At 40.8% G+C, this 16,419-nt stretch overlaps 1 long non-coding RNA gene across 2 annotated transcripts in view; it reads left to right on the top strand.

Moving 5' to 3' along the window:
- The first annotated feature begins 1,666 nt into the window (after window positions 1–1,666).
- The window catches only part of LOC125332903, a 139,754-nt gene continuing 125,001 nt past the window's right edge, over window positions 1,667–16,419 (top strand). For both annotated transcript variants that reach the window (XR_007206665.1, XR_007206664.1), the window contains exons 1-2: window positions 1,667–1,963; window positions 2,073–2,156. This is a non-coding gene — a long non-coding RNA (uncharacterized LOC125332903). The remainder of the gene's footprint in view (window positions 1,964–2,072; window positions 2,157–16,419) is intronic.

The raw sequence follows: 16,419 nt of genomic DNA on the forward strand, positions 1-16,419 counted from the left end.
TGGTATAAATCAGCATAACCCATCCCATAATCAAAAAAACTTATCTAAGGAGATAATCTGGGGAATAAAGTCCTACATGATGAGAGTAACAAAATTGGAATAATAACGCTCTAAAATTTTATTAAAAATCCTTATCCATAAAGCCTGAAAAATGTAAAGGGGAATGAATACTTTTGGAACAATTAGTTGTGCTATTCTTAGATAACATGGTTTGATGGAACATAATCTGTAGTTCTGCTCAGGAGTACAATGAATATATAATATATATAATATGCTGACACGTACGCATTTAACCTATTTAAAGATTGTCCACTTTTTTCAATACACTCATTATGCATAATTGTTGGGTACTTGTGAATAATCCTAAATGTTACTCAGGATCTGTAAATTGTGAATATTTTATATTGAGACCCCTGGAACTGAGATGTATGGCAGATGCAAATAAAGGATACTGTTACAGAAGCCTGTCTGGATGGACCTTATCCTTATAAACTGCTGTGCTTGCATAAAAACGGGTGTTGCTTCACTGCAGAATGAACCTGACTTCAGGCTGCCCACTGGCTGGCAGCTTGTAATTGTACCAGGAGTACAGCTGTAGTAATGTTTACAACAAGTTGAATGGAGCAGGCTGAGTACAAGATCCTGTCTAGAAGTGACCAAAATGTTGGAGTCACAATAAAGGAACAGTGCCCAAGTATTAATCCTCTGATGTTGACATGGAGGAATGATGAATTTCCACAGTTGGGCAAAAGTGATGTCCCCAACCACGGCCTTGGCAATCACTCAGACCTCAGAGTAAATTAATGCAGTCTACAGCTGTTCTAAATTTTGCCAAATCGAAAAACATGAAAAAAAAAAAGCATGTATCCCATTTCTGGCAGGATTCTAATTTGCTTGTTCTCCTCCTGGCTCACTGCCATTTGCCTTCCAGTGACTCTGTTACAACAAGGAGGCATGGAAAACATCTCTCATCTCCACTTCTCCCAGACCTTTAATAGTGCAGTGTTTGGGGGACACATGCAGAAAGGGAGAGATTGGATTTTAGTCTCTGAAGGCTCAGGAAGAAACAGACTTCAGATTTCCCTTTGGAAGCCTGCAGAATAAGGCTGCTGTCCCCGGGGCCATGTGGTCTTCAGCTCATACAGAGGGTACGGAGCTGCTCAGCAAGCACAAGGACACCGTGGCACTCACTCAGGTCACAGTTACGAGTCCCTGCAGCTGGGAATCTGTCCCCTCACGTTTATAACCTCCAGAGCATATACTATGCAATTCAGCTTTGTTGACTACTCTGGAAACACAGTTAATCCAGTACTGAGGGTTTGTAAAAGACCAACCTGGTGCACAGTGAGGAAACACTACAAAAATAGAGTTCTGCTCTTTGCAGCTACTTCCAAAAGTACCATCCTATCAGTGAAAGTGGGAAAGGTCTGCCAAGGTAACACATCCCACACCAGGCAGAGACGGAGGTTCATGAAACACAGGATGAACTTTATAAAACATTTTTAATCTTTGGCCTTTAAGCAGCATAGCCAACAACAGGTTCACATCAGGGTAGTGGCATTAGCCAAGACAAGTTTACAAATCCCTGAGTGCGCTTCCATCATCCTGAGCTTGAGATATCTGTCAGTCCATAGCACATGCTGCTGTTGCTGTGCATGTGTCATGTTACTGAAACCCCTAGATAATGATTACGACCGATTATACAAGATGCCATGTTCCTTAATCATATCACTTACATTTCTGCTGAACGGCAGTGACAAGGTTTTGAAAGGAGAAGATCACAGCTGTCCAATAAAAAAAAAATCAGATAAACCACACAGTGTTTGCAGACAGAAGATTATGCTAACCTGAAAAGTAGCTTTAGTGCTGTTGATATTTGCACTCTCCCTAACTGAGCTGAACCCTCATTCATCCTCTCTGTTTGGCATCGCATCTGAAATGGAGGTGATTGATGCATGAGCAGGTATATTTCTGATTTTTTTTGTCTGTGTTATTTACAATTTTCTGTTCCCCTAGTGAGCATTTGAGTGGTTATTTATTTTTTTCTATATTTTCCCCCTTCCCTCACCAAGATTGCAGGTCTCAGAGTTCCGGGCACTGCATACCAGTCCTGAAGCAGACAGCTGGAGTGAGAAAATCCTCTCCTTGCCCTAGAGGTAACCCCAGCTCTAAGCTGAAGACATTCCCCTCCTTTATATGCTGGCTCATTTTGGAGTCTCGCTCGTGCAGAGGCTGCCAACTGTCCTGAATTAAATGCAGTGCATTTCGATATGAGTAAGTGCCTACTAATGACTGAGCAAAACCAGTGTATTCATTTAAGCAAAGAGTTCAAGCAGGGTTCCAGGAACGAGGAGCCGTGTGCCCTACTAACAAAGCTATCTAGTTCAGTGCACAGTCTGAACTATGCAAAAGAAAGAACCTTCTACTTTTAAGTAGTTTTAATGCAGTTCTACAGCACTTAGAGTTTTTGGTGGAAAAGTCAGATGTAATTACTGTTTGACACAAAGGGATTTTTTTTTCCTAGCTCTGCTGACGTTCTATTTTAAATAATTAAAAGTATAATTTAAAACTTAAATTGATCATTTCAATAGACCTGATCCTGTCCTCAGAGGGAGCCTCTTGTGTCATAGTTAAACTGTTGATCAGCTCAGTGTCACTGTTTCTCCTTCATCAGAACATGTACCATCAGATCTATAATTCTTTTTCGCTTATGATGGCAGAGCTCCAACATGGGTGTAGTTTGACCCAGGTTAAGCAGATTTAGCTAAATGCATAAATTGTTCACATTCTGTCATGTGAAAGATGTAGGCCTTGAGCCAATGCTGGGAATAGATAGCTCACCCAAAGAAGAAAGTAATGTATTTGCAGATTTTCACATGTCTGGACATTACTCTCTTTGACTCCTAATTGTCCAAAGGAGCTATAAGGCTTTAAAACAATGTTTTTGATTTTTATGAGTTTAGAAGATTGTGGGTTCTGACATTAACATTCCTAGGAAGCAAATTTCAATGCTGTACAACTCTCTGAAAGTGGGCTTTCAACCCCCTTTTGGCCTTTTGGCCCATTTCCACCAATAAAGTCACATGAAGAGTAAACCCATAAGCCAACTAATAAGTCAAAAGATTTTCATGGTATAAACCACAGACCTAACAGGTTGTGAATGCCCTGCAGAGCAGGTCCATTCTGCTGGATTTCTTGCGCCATAACACAGAATCTGGTTTCCAGTGCATTCCTTTGACGGAACCGTGCTATCAGAGATGTCCTACAATACCTGTACTCTCTTCTCAGACTAGTTTTTGTTAGTGTAAAAGGGAATGATATTTATCCAAATGTCATAACTTGCAGAAAACAATACTGAGCCCTGAAAGTATCATTTATTTGTGCCTTAAAGTACAATTTTAAACTATTATTTATTATACTAATAGTTCTATGAGTTTCATTCTCCAGGATTTTCTGTTCTATAGAGGTTCTTCATCAAATCTCCAAGTCATAATGTAAACAAGTATAATAAATCTGTGTTTAACCTGTGATAATGGTTGAACTTGATGATCTTATAGGTCTTTTCCAACCTAAAGAATTCTATGATTCTATAAGCATTAAAACATTCCCTCTCAAAAACTGTGTTCCACATGATGAAGATTTGCTCCTTTTCCCTCATCTCTAGAACGTGGACTTCACTAAAAATCAGGAATATGTACATAAATTAAGATATATAGCCCTATAATTGCTGTTAAATAAGGAAAGCTGCTTGCCTATGGTTTGCCTAAACCCCCTAAGATGACATCTACAGCCCATATGTGACCACAGGTGGTATAAATAAAATGGAAGTATAAAAGAGAAAAGAGATAAACATATAATTAAAACCAGCATAGCAAACACTTGTGCTCATTCATTTTAATGACTGCATCCTCCAGTTTACAGAGCAGTTGCAGACCCAGGCCGTAATAGCTGGGTTGACCACATGCCATAAAATACATCAGTGTAGGCTGGGTTCAAATTATCCAATACTTGTAATAAATCCATCCCATTAACTAGATAAATATGCACAAGCAACGACTCAGGAGATAATGCTGGGAAGTGGCCTGTTGTTATTTAGCAGCAATGCCAGCTCGCAGGACCTGATAAATAGCAATGCTATCGCTTTTTATTAAGAAACAAACAAACAAAAAAGATTAGTTTGGCTTTTAAGATCTCATAACTATGTCTCTCCTTCCCTTATCTGTAACTTGAGCTGAAAAAAGAGATTGTGGCCTTGAAAGCTTCAGTTCTGATTACTTTTTTGTAAGCCTAATAAAAGGCATCAGTCATACCATGTATTTGTGAAAAAGAAATCTTCATATATTGAAGGTCAGTTTTAGTTGAACTAATATAATCAGTAAAAGTCAAGGTTCCTTTACCATTAAAATTGCCCATGCTCTGAGTCTTTTGATATTCTATGCTTAACCTTGGATCACGCTGTGTGTGTTGTATGCAGGGAGGACGGTGAATTCACGTTACAGTATAATGACTGAGTCATCCTGGCCTTGATTTTCAGCTGGGCAAAGCAGATATCCAACAAACACAAGGCTTCTTTAAAATTATTTGAAATTAATACATCCTTGAAGCACTTCCTCTCACCTCAGGATTTGGCAGGTCAGCCAAAGTCTACAAACAGCTTTTCATTACAGTTTTATGATATATTTAATGTCACTCCTGAATATATTTCTGAAAGTTGAAAGATGGTTACATATAACTAGAGCAAGTATTGATATTGAGAAATGCTTTGAGGTTTGCACTGCATAAATCACACAATAATCCTGACAGGGGGTGCAGCCAGGTGGGAGCTGGTCTCATCTCCCAAGTAAGAACTGGCAGGACAAGAGGAAATGTCTCAAGTTGCACCAGGTTTAGGTAGGATATTAAGAAAAATTTCTTCCCTGAAAGAGTTGTTAAGCACTGCAACAGGCTGCCCAGGGAAGCAGTGGGATCACCATCCCTGGAAGCATTTGATTTGTTCCAAAACTCTCCCCTCTCTCTACCTCTTCCATTTTCAGTACAACCATAAAATAGGAATCTGATCATTTGCACTGAGGAAAGAAAAGGCAAATCAGTGTGATACTGCCAACCCTGGATCAGGGCAGGGTCAGGCTGGATGGAGGCTTTGTGTGAAGGACATTGACCTGAGAGCACTGGCAGGGCAGAGATCTTCACAAGCATGAGTGCCACCTGATTTTAAAACAGAGGTCTAATTAAAGAACACATTCAAATCAGTTGGTTCAGAGATGTGTTAAAAGCATCACACACAAAACTGCCAAAAGTAAGAAGCAGGGCAGGTTTTCAGCAGTGCCACTCTGCTCACTCCAGTGGAATGAATTCTGATTTTGATCTGTGTAAATGGGATAAGACCAAGGCCTGAGTCTTATCTCTCTGGAAATGGCTACATGGAGATGACACAGAAATATCTATTTTGGGTTTTGAAAGCAGTCCTGCATCAAGAGAGAGTTTGAGGGATTTATGTGCTGAACGATGTAGAGAAAAGATGTACAATGGGAACTGAAAACTAAATATATGGATGTACAAGATGAATTGGTCATTCTATTCATGATCACTGTTATGGCAAAAGTAATTTTTAACCTGTGGATTCCTTAATTTGTTTTTTCTTTCCCAAAAGCCATTCCTGTTCCTTCTCAGAAAATTATTAACTAGAAGCAAAGGATCTGTTGATTTTAGTATAGATTATCCAGTTCTAAATTTTAACTTTCTTTTCAAAGTGTCAAGTTTAATGGCAGGTCAGAAGAATACTTAATTACAAACCCCAAGCCAGCAAAGACAAGTTTCTGATGCAGGACTGAGAGCTGGTCCTCACAACAGAAAACAACTCTTTGAAACCCTGTTTCAAACTGGCTCAAACTTATTATTATTACTTTTTCCCCAGGATATCTGCACTGAAGAAGAGGCAGTGTCAGCAGTCTATAAATAGCTCAGGACAGTATAAACTTTTGAACTGTGAAATCTGGGGGATGTAAACTTCCTGCTAAACAGAGGCTTACAGCAGATATTTAATGCTCTGATAGGAGCGTCGCCAGTGTTTGAGCTATGAGAGGAAGGGAAATTCTGAATTATTGTTAGCACTGTGCACTGGTGTGGTAGTTCAGTTTGGTTTGGAATCCCTTGTCTCAGCTGTATAAGCTGGTTTGGTTGTTTTTCTGTGTGCAAGTTTGTGCATAAATATACTGAGGCCAAACGACTTACCAGCACTAGATGTCTAAAAAAGAACCTTTGGATCTAGAACAGTTAATTTAGCAGACATTTAGATTTTATGACACACTCCTTAACAAATGGATTTGTTGGAAGAAACAGCCTGTATTGCTGTTTTCATCACTTTTTGTGGCGCAATTTTCATCAGCTGAGAGTTTGTCCAATGGGAAGTACCACTGGTAAAAGCTCACAGCAATTTCCCTGGTGCTGTTGAGTTCCTGCCTGTCACACTTGGAGCACACTCAGGACAGTGCCACCTTTTACACAAGAGGCAGCGAAAAGCAACATCACTTCCCAGTATGACTATCATGCTATCAATTAACACTGCTGTATGGCTAATCCCACATAGCAGTTGCGCTGTGTGGAGAAGCTGCTTTTCAGCGAGGTGACGGCACAGCCTGGGCACTTTGTGGGAAGGGGAAATGAAGACCCCACACTGAGTCTAGGTGTATATAAAATGAAAAGGCATGTGTAATGCTTTTTTTTTTCCTGGTAGCACCTGTGTATATTTGGAGAGCTTTAGCCACCAACACTTTCAAGCAACTAGTATGGCCATGAACTGGACTATAAACACACAAACCTCCTGACTCCGGGAACTGGCAGGGCCCACATCAAGGTGCTGCAATGTGGTGGACATCTCCCCCCAGTGGGGCCAACACCAATTGGGAACACCCCCTTCCTGCTCCCACAGCTGCCTTGTGGGTGGGGATGGAGGTTTTTAGCTGTGACCCCACCCCACCCTGCCCTACCATATGGGAGGTGGAATGAGACCCGGTAGGGTTTGGCTGTTGGAGGGGGAGTTGTGGTGCTCCTTCATGAGTATGGACAGTTGTGGGGCAGGAGCTTGTTGGGGCTGGGCTGCTCACTTCTCCTATCAGTCTCCAACATGAGGAACCAGAAACAGTTCAGAGCAGACCTTTCTGCGAGGCCTGGTTCCCTCCATGGAGAGATGCAGCAAACATGTGAGTAACCCAGAGTCTACAAAGACCTTTTGTACCTTTTGGTTGTGTGAGGGGCTGAACATGCCAGGTTGTTGCTGGGCTGGGGGCTCTCGGGGTGCTTTACCAAAGCCAGCAGCACCTCTGGCTGCTCCTACCCTTGAGACACACATTTTTTGTTGTGGAAATTGTTCTAGTGAGTAGTGGTGGGGGGTTTGAAGCTGGCACCCAGCTGTAGGAGATGGGGTTGGTAGTGGTCCTGGTGGGGCAGAGACAACAACCTCTGTGTTTTCAAGCTGAACCTCTTGCACAGGTATTTGGGTTGTGTTTTCTGTTTGGCCTGATGTTGTGGTGGTGTCTGTGGTGGCCCTGTGACACTGAGCTGTGTGGCTCACTCTGCCAGGGAGTGCATCTGCAACACACATACAGGTTGTGGAATACCATGTTCATAAATGCCTCAGAAAAGGGTTTTTTTGGGGCAGATGATCAAGTTCTCCCTTTGCCTTTGTAAGCTGAAGCTTTGTGATGAAGGGCGGAGTGAGTAAGGATCTCCCCTCGTTAGTGGGCCAAGCAGGGGTTTCTGTGTGGTACAACAGCGTCCTTTGGGTGCTCGGTTTTCTTGGTGGGCTACAAGTGGAAAGCAAGGCAGATGTGACACCATCATGCCTAAACTTCAGCTCTGGAAATTAGTAATGGCTGCACAGACCTCTGAAATGTGGCCCTAGGAAGTGAATACTGTTCTCCCCAGTGAATTTGCCCTCTAAATTGCTAGAGACGGGGTTTCACTTACTTTACTTCTGTAGCTATATTGATTTTTTGCCATCTTTCTTTTTAAAGCTGAAGGAAAAATTCAAATAAAACCTAATGATGTCTTTCTGTTTCTGAACAGTTTTGGAAATTGCAGAGCAATCAATATTAAGTACACTTTACACCAATTTAGAGCCCTATTCTGTTCAGACATGTGCTTTATAGAGCTCTGATTTTTGAGTAATTTAGGCTGAAAAGTAGGGTAATGTGGATTTTCTAATTAGCTTGTGTTAAGTCAGTGGTCTTCCACCTGAATATTTTTATTAGCTGGGTTTTTAAAAGCATGCATGTATATATCCAAAGTAGGCGAATAAAAAGAAAGATAATCTTTTCAGAAGGATGAAAGACAAGTGGATTAATGCAGACTTTGAGATTTTGTGAGAAATTCAGACGCACAGGCTGGTGCTGCAAGGAGAGCTTCTACTTGTGAAACTGTCACTTGTTAATTAAGTTAATGTCTCCGGTGCTCTGAAAATGTAAAGCAGTATGTAAGTGCTAAGTATTATTATTAATGATGCCAATTTTGACAGGTTTACTGGAACAGGCTTTGCAGTACAATATAAGCTAATGTTCTAATGCTTTACTCATTTACAATGAAACTGTTAAAAATAAGAAAGTGGGAATAGAAGGCCAGCAAAGGCCAGCAGAATAGATGGAGTCCCTCATCTGGTGTTCTCCCCAAGTGCTGCCTGGGAATAAGGTCAAAGGTAACATGGGGCTGTCTCTCCATCTTGTAGAACTCTTGGGGGAAAACATCAGGTGTATGATGATGGGCTGCACCAGATTATTGTGGCTTCCAGTTGTCCTCTTAGGAGATGTGTTGGCCCTTGGAAGCTGTAACACAAAGAGTTGTATCCATATGGGCAGTGTGTCCTGCCTGTCACCTGAAGACTCATTCCTGTCACAGACTGCAGAAGGGGACTGGAGGAAGGTGTCAGCCCTGTGTACCCTAAGACTACTTGCTTCTCTAAGGGAAATCCCCACTGGCCAATTAATTTGGTTTGAGGCCCCTGCCTCCCTTGCCCTGAGCTGCAGAAGGAAAGAGTTCTGGTGTTGGCTGTATTGGTATTAGTACCCAAACAGGTGCAGAGAGCTTGTCAGTAATATGTATAAAAGCATATATTAAAAAAGTGATTAAATTACCTTTCACATTTCATGGAGTCATAGTAGTTTGCAAGCCATTTGGATATGGAAGCACAGCTGCACACAGGTATCTGACCCAGCAAATGGAATAGTTTCCTCAATGTCTTGGACACATTTCCTTTCATGCTTTTTCTCTGAGCAAAGCTATCAAATCTGTCCTGTAAAAGGGACAGTCTAATCTTCAGATGTGTTTCTTAGATGCTCTTTATTTTTTTCATTATCAGACTCAATTGTCTTCTGTCTTAATGGCTTTGAAATGAAGAAAACATTCCATATAAGTCATATAGAAGCCGTATAGAAATTGGAATTCTGGTGTTTTCCTGCAGGTGTGCCTGTGTGTTCCCATTCAACCTTACAGGAGTTTCCCCACAAGTCAAGTCCAGTGGATGTCCTATTGGCATGGTCAGGGTGGTCTATTTGGCTTAATTGCTGCAAGAGAAATTGATGGATTCTCTTGCAGTTGGGCTGAGTTCTGCTAATGTGTCGAGAGTGCATGTCCACACACACCTACACTCAACAGTTCCAGCCATATGAGACCAGCACTCCACTGCCTAATTGAATTCATTTACTGGCTGGCAGACACTCCACCTTTCAGTGCCATGTGGATCCTGGTTGTGCTGGAAGAACTTCAGGGCCAGTTGTTTTGTTGTGTGTTAGAGACTGAATTGTTGTGTCCTCATTTAATATGAACTTTGGTATTGTGCTGCATTAGTCAAACACTGCAGGCAGTATTGGAAGAGGGATGATGTGGTTGGTTACTTTGGGGGCCTGGGAAATTATTTCTTCAAAATGTAGCAGCAGCAAGATGGACTCTAATAAAACTATTTTCTTACCTCTTGCTATGTCATCAGTTATTTTAGTGTTGGACTTGACCAAAGGCTACTGGGAAGCAGCCAGGGCTCTGTCCTCATACATCCAGAAAAGTGAAAAGCAATACTTTTTCTTTTTAATATTGGTCACTGATGAAGTGTTATGAGAATATTGCATTCTTCACAAGATGAATCAGTGACCTGAGTAGGAATGGCTTTCCAGAATCAATGCTTTGATCTGTCAGAGCATCTAGAAAATAACAGTCCTCCTCTGCAGGCAGCTACAAGGAATGTCTTGGGTGGTAAGGTCTATCAGTTCACCCCATTTTCTTCCCATCAACCACCAGTCAGGTGTTAATCACTGGGTAAAGTTGTCTTGAAATCTTCTGAGGGCAGCTTTGAACCTCTGCTGCTTAGGCCACAAAGAGGGGTCTCTGCCTTGGCCTCCTTGGAGCTGGCTCAACTCTTGATACCCAGGTGTCTCCTGAGCCAGTTGGTGTCCTAATCACAGAATTGCAGAGCTGGGGTTTGCAAACTAAGTAGGTTCACGCTATCAGGACTCTGTAGCTCATTCCCCATGCAGAAAAGGAAGCAAAGCAACACAAAAGAAATAAAAGAACAGATTCTAGCAGTTGCTGGTGTTTTAATACAGAAGAAGAGTTTTAAAAATCTAGGGTTGATGACTGGCTGTTAATCCTGGAACTATATTAAATATCAGTTGTATTGAGATCTGAGTCTTTTGAGACACAACCTTAAAAATTATAACCTTAAAAATATAACAAGGGCAAGCTTCTTGCCCTTTTCTAAAGTGCAGTAATAAGCAGTAATGGTAAAGCAGGTATATGGGCATCCGTTTTGAATGCTCTAGTTACAGAATATGGTGCAGGTAGTACATCAACCCTGTTATGAAAGCACAATAGTCAGAATAGAGTCCTTAAGGCATCACTGTCTATTATAAATCAGTTAGAATAATTCATGCTATAGATTTCCCAATGCTGCGAAGCCTCTTATTCAGCGGAGTATAAACATATATCACATCTTATAGATTTTTTTCCCCCCTTCTTGGCATGAAACAGACTTAAAAGAATTCTGCAAGAGAACAATGCACTGTACAGACAATTCTCTAAAAACTTTCATAAAGAGGAGGTGGAATGGAAAGATATTATTTATCTCCGGGATCGTTTTAACAGCTCCAGTCACACCTTTGTTATTAAGTTTGGAGCATGTTGTGTAGGAGCCAACAGTAAGCCTGTGTGTGGAGCATACAGGGGCTGTGTCTGGAATCAGGCTGAAAATGCAAATAGGAGTTTCTTTTCTGGTTTGGTTTCTCAACACAAGTTAGAGCAGCTTGCACCAACTGGTAAAGGCTGCAAAGGGCCATTTTGCCAGCTGGGAGGTGCAAGGGTGTAATAATGCTGCTGGCTCCTTGCCTGTGCCAGCCACAGGGAGGAGAGTGGCAGAGAAGCCAATGTATGTCTCAGTACCACAAACCAGGCTTAAAGACAGCTTGTACCACTTGGGAGTGGGGCATTATGGATCTGAAGTATCCAAAGGCCTGCCATAAAATATTTATGCTGCAACTTCCCATATTCTTCATCACTTACAAATCCCTAAAATTTCCAGAAACCCCCATTACATTGAACTGATTTAAGTTACAAAGCACTGTCTGATGCATGGTTCTCTAGGTTCTGACAAATGGCCTTGGGAGTGAAAGAGTTAACTGACCATCATCAATTACAGCATCAGAGGGGGTGATTAGGACTGAAATTGCAGGGAGGTTTTTAATTTAGCAGAGTAGAGGAGACTCCCCCAGCTTAGCCAAGCTCATCAGATCATACACGTCTTCCTGCTTCATCTGCTTACCGTGCGCTGCCACTCAGGGCTATTGTGCATGGAGAGGGCACCGAGCAGACTCCAGGATATTATATTATTCCCTTGTCCAGAAATCCACCTGAGGCTCACTGATGCTCTGCCTGCCACACAAGTGCCTAGTGTGCAAAATTCTCAAAGACCCCAACTTGGGAATCAATCAGCAAATTATGTGAAAGAAAAAATGGCAAAGTTTAAAGCTTAATATGACCTAATTTGTCTGGATTTTTTTATTTTGCTGGTGAAGTAGGTAGGCCTACTTCTAGGAGTAAAGATACATACAGGCTTGTGTTAGGATCAGGGATGAATCAGTTGTATACTTTTATTTTGTCTGCCTCTGTGTGTATTCAACACTAAATAAAGCATATGGAGTGCAATGTATAGGCAGCTTTAACTTCTCTGCTGTTTTCCTGGTAGAATTGATTACCTTGGATGCTTTGGTCATTGCCTTGGGAAAAGGGCTGCAGGCCATGAAGAGACACAGGAGGGAAGTGAAAGGGCTTTATAGCCCTGACATGAAGCTTTTAGGGGAGTTGCAGTCACAGGCTGCTGGTGGGATGAGTCTCTTCTACCTGCTGGGACCCTCTTGGTCCCCCTGGGGCTGCTCTGTTCCCAGGATTGGGGATGCCAGCTCTACCCTGGGACTGGCTTGGCACATGCTGCTTGTCAGGACTATGAAATGCAGGAGAAAAACATCCCTGACATGCACCCAACCCAGTGGTTTTCATCTACTCTTTTTATTTCTGGTTTCTACTGCTGTTAACATTTTCCTTGAGTATTTTGCCTCTGGGTTTTAGAAAATTTTGGAGTTTATAGGACCAGCTGCAAGTGGACCCTGTTTATAGAAGCAGACTTCATGTTCCTCGTGGATGGGAGAAAAGGACAGCAGTAATCCAGCTAGAAAATGTTCAGGATGGGCCTGACTCAAAATTCAAAGGGAGTTGGGCTTTGGTGATGTAAAGATAAATTTTTAGCTGCTTTTGCATTTTGAAGTCTTGAAGCAAACGTTCTCTTCTAGTGAAAACTTGAGAATAACAAGAATTGAGATCAAGGAGGTGCTGGTGCAGCGCTAGCTGTGCAGAAGCAGTGGGAAGCAGCAGCCCCTTGTGCTCCTTCCCTTGGGTTTTGTTGCTTGTAATGTTGTAGAGCTCCTGCCACTGAGGCTGGAGTTTTCTATATGATCATGTAATTAAAGATTGTGCATAGTGTGCAGGCATATGGAGGCTAAAACAGTTGCCCGTGAAGCACTCGGCAGCATTTTGGGTGGTGTTTGACAAACCATTTTTATTTTGATTTTTGTTAATATGGCACTTTGTGCAATCACGGAGACACTTAGCATAGAACATCAGTCACCTGTGTAATCCTAATGAACTCATGTAAATGGAAATAAGAGGCTTCTGAAGACTGTTAACAATGAGGTGCCATGATGCTGGAGGAGACTTGGCAACCCTCTCAGCCCACCCCTGATTTTGAAATGTGAGAGCATAGCTTTTCCCTTTGCTGAGGAAGAATAATCAGACCTAGTCCTTGAAATGGTCTGTAGTGAAGCAATGGATATTTTAACTCCAGGGTTATCATCCTTACTCAAGCAAATTCCCACTGATTTCAGAGATGTTATACCTGAATACAGAGAAGTGCAGGCCTTGAGTAAGCCTTGGTGTGACGTGCTTCTGTTGTGTTTCTTCTCCAGCCCACAGTAGTTGTGAATTGCTGTGTTATTAATACAATAATTTGGATATATTGATTACTGTCAGTTCCACCCTGTGTGGTAAAATTCACATTATTCATATAAGGCAACTGAAAAGGAAAATCTACCTCCCTAACCTGAGAGCAGCCAGTGGGGCCGTGGTTGCTTTGCTTTTGGTGTGCTCTGTGCAGTGTTTCTGTATGGTTGTTTCCTTTTGCAGTGCTCTTTGTAAAGGTGGAAAGGAGATCCTTGCTTAGGTAGGTAGAATTTAGAACTATTCAAGTCTTTTTACTCAGGTCTGAGTAATCCATTGGATGTGGGAAATTTTACAGCTAGAGGATCTAGAAGTGTTTTCTATGTTGGAGGTGAAGCATGAATTTTTTGGGAATGGCTATAAAACAGGCTTAATGCAAAGGTTTGTGGGTTGCTAAAGGATTTGAAGTGGAAATTAGAGGTGTGCAGTGTTTTCTGGGGACTTGGGCCATTTCTTCTTTCCTCTAGCATGTAAACTTACACCTTGTACGAAAACGTGACTGCTTTGTTCTACTGTGCTGTTGGAGACCTTGTGGGTCCTCTGCACTTCCCAGTGCTCACAGGGGGTTTTGTAGACCCCCCAACACAGAAACCACAACATTGCTGGGACTCACCAAGGAGCCTCAGTGAGTGACTCTTTGACAGGTCCATGCCCAAAGTTGCTGCTGGCTGTTTTTCAGCTGTCTGCTTTTATTGTAGTCTGCCGTGATGCCCTGAGAGCTACTGCATGTTACAGCTCTGGTGTGATGTGTGCACCAGCTGCTTGTCCAGACCTGTCACATTTTGTGGGTTTTTTTGGGCTGCAACTATTTTTGTGCTGCTGTTGAGTAGGAGGGAGTTGCACCCTGGGCTAAGTCAGCAGGGACCTCTCTATGCAGGTTGATGTTGTGTATTTGGAGAAATCTCCCTGGGCACCAATATTTCTGCAGAGGGACAAGAGGGAAAGAAGCCACAGTGTGCCCAAAACGACTTGAAAAAGGGTGTTTCTACAAGGGCAGCCTCCCAGAGATTGCTCCCTCAGAGCCTTAATGTACAATGAAAAGTAGGACTCTAACCCTGGGAACAGACACATCTTCTCATGCTGTTTAATGTCAGTGATGCTCAGGCAGTGGTATTAATTATTATTATTAATCCTAAAATAGAGTATAAAAGAAAATAATGAAGCTGCTGTCTGAAAATTCAAGTAATTGTGGCAAAAAGTTAAGCTGCAGTAATTCTTCAATTTGAGAGTAGCTCAAATCAAAGGAAAGAAATTCTGTGAGCCTCTTGAGGATCCTGGTCTGAGCCCTGCTGAATTCAGGGAGACTGTTAGAAAGATTTTGGGCAGATTGCAGGACAGGGACCTAATGAATATTTTTGTTGCGTCAGAAAGGATTTTTGCATCTTAGTTTGCTGAATTGATTAATACTTGCACTTTCTAGTACCAGCATATTAAATATCCTATACATTTTTCATCTTTTCTAATTCATCTTATTAGGAAAAATAGGCAAATAACAAATATGTGAATATATAATGTTAATATAAGCTGTATGCTGCCTTCAATAATGAATGTTGTTGACTACAGTAATTAAGTATGATTCCAGATCCAAACAGTTATTTACTTGTCAATATTAGTGAATCGGGTTCATCTAAAACTGCAGGCAGTTTTCTGTTTACTATATAAACAGTAATTGTCTGTTTAAGTATTTGCTAAAATATTGTTTAAGTCTAAAATCAGGATTGCAAGTGGATTTCAATAACCTAGTTAATCTGCTTTAATTTTGGAATTCTCTCTCTGCATGGGAAGAGAAATATGAAAAGTAATTTCATCTCTGTATCGTTGATTTAATTGTATGTACTTTTGATGGATTAAGTTTCCAGTTAATTGTGGAAAATGCAACAACAATATTATAAAAAGAGGTTTAAAATAAAACAATTGCTGTCTGCTTTGCATGCTATTTTTAAAAAATGGTTAGCATTATTAATTTTACAATGGTAATTTATAAATATTAGTTACATCTTCCCACTTAACCCCCCCAATGGATGATTTTAATCATACTTATTGATATTATCTACGTAATTATTTTTCATTATGCAAATATGTCTCAATTGCTGTGTAACAATGTGATGGAAACAGTTTTCAGTGCTTTAAAACACTTGCTTAACTAAATCCAGGAGACAACAGAAAACTGGTGTGAAAACCAGAAAAAACTGGGCAAAGATTTTTTTTTTAATAGCAACAGTAGTTTTATATTAGTAATATTTAACATTTTGAAATCACCTGAAAATTCAGTAAACTATGAAAAATGAATGAGCAGTAATGACAGTTTAAGCCTTTTAAATAATGATCTTTAGTCATGTTACTTTCTATCCTTAGTTAAAAATTACACTAGATTAAAATGTAACTGATTTCTAGGAAGTGTTTTGTTACTTTGTATATTTGCAAAAATTGTAAACAACGAGCTTCTAATTCACGTACATTTCTTAAAACATTGAGGGTGTCTTTTCCCAGGGAGAAGCTATATCCAGTGTTACAAGATTTTGAAAAGTTTATTTGAAAATATAATTGACAGAGCATATTAAAAAAAAAAAGAAATTGACATTCAAAAATATAAAGGTTTCATTTTAAGGATTCTTCTGCTTGGAATTTAAAGATTGTCAGGAGAAGTATAATTAAGGGGGTTGTTCAGGACAAGATTACAGCATTAGATCTAAGTTTTCTGACTTTTCAGTGTAACTGTATGATTGTGAGCTTAAAATAATGTAGGCAATGCTTTCTTTTGCCAGAATAAATTATAATTTCTAGCACTTGGGTACTTGCAATTTGTTCTTGGGGGTTTTTGCGTGGATAGTTAAATAAGCAAATAAGACAGCTTTGAGTTTTTTGTATAAGGATTGTAATGAATTCAGTGGAGTT

This window comes from Corvus hawaiiensis, chromosome 13 (genome assembly GCF_020740725.1).
Source record: "Corvus hawaiiensis isolate bCorHaw1 chromosome 13, bCorHaw1.pri.cur, whole genome shotgun sequence".
NCBI classification, from domain to species: domain Eukaryota; kingdom Metazoa; phylum Chordata; class Aves; order Passeriformes; family Corvidae; genus Corvus; species Corvus hawaiiensis.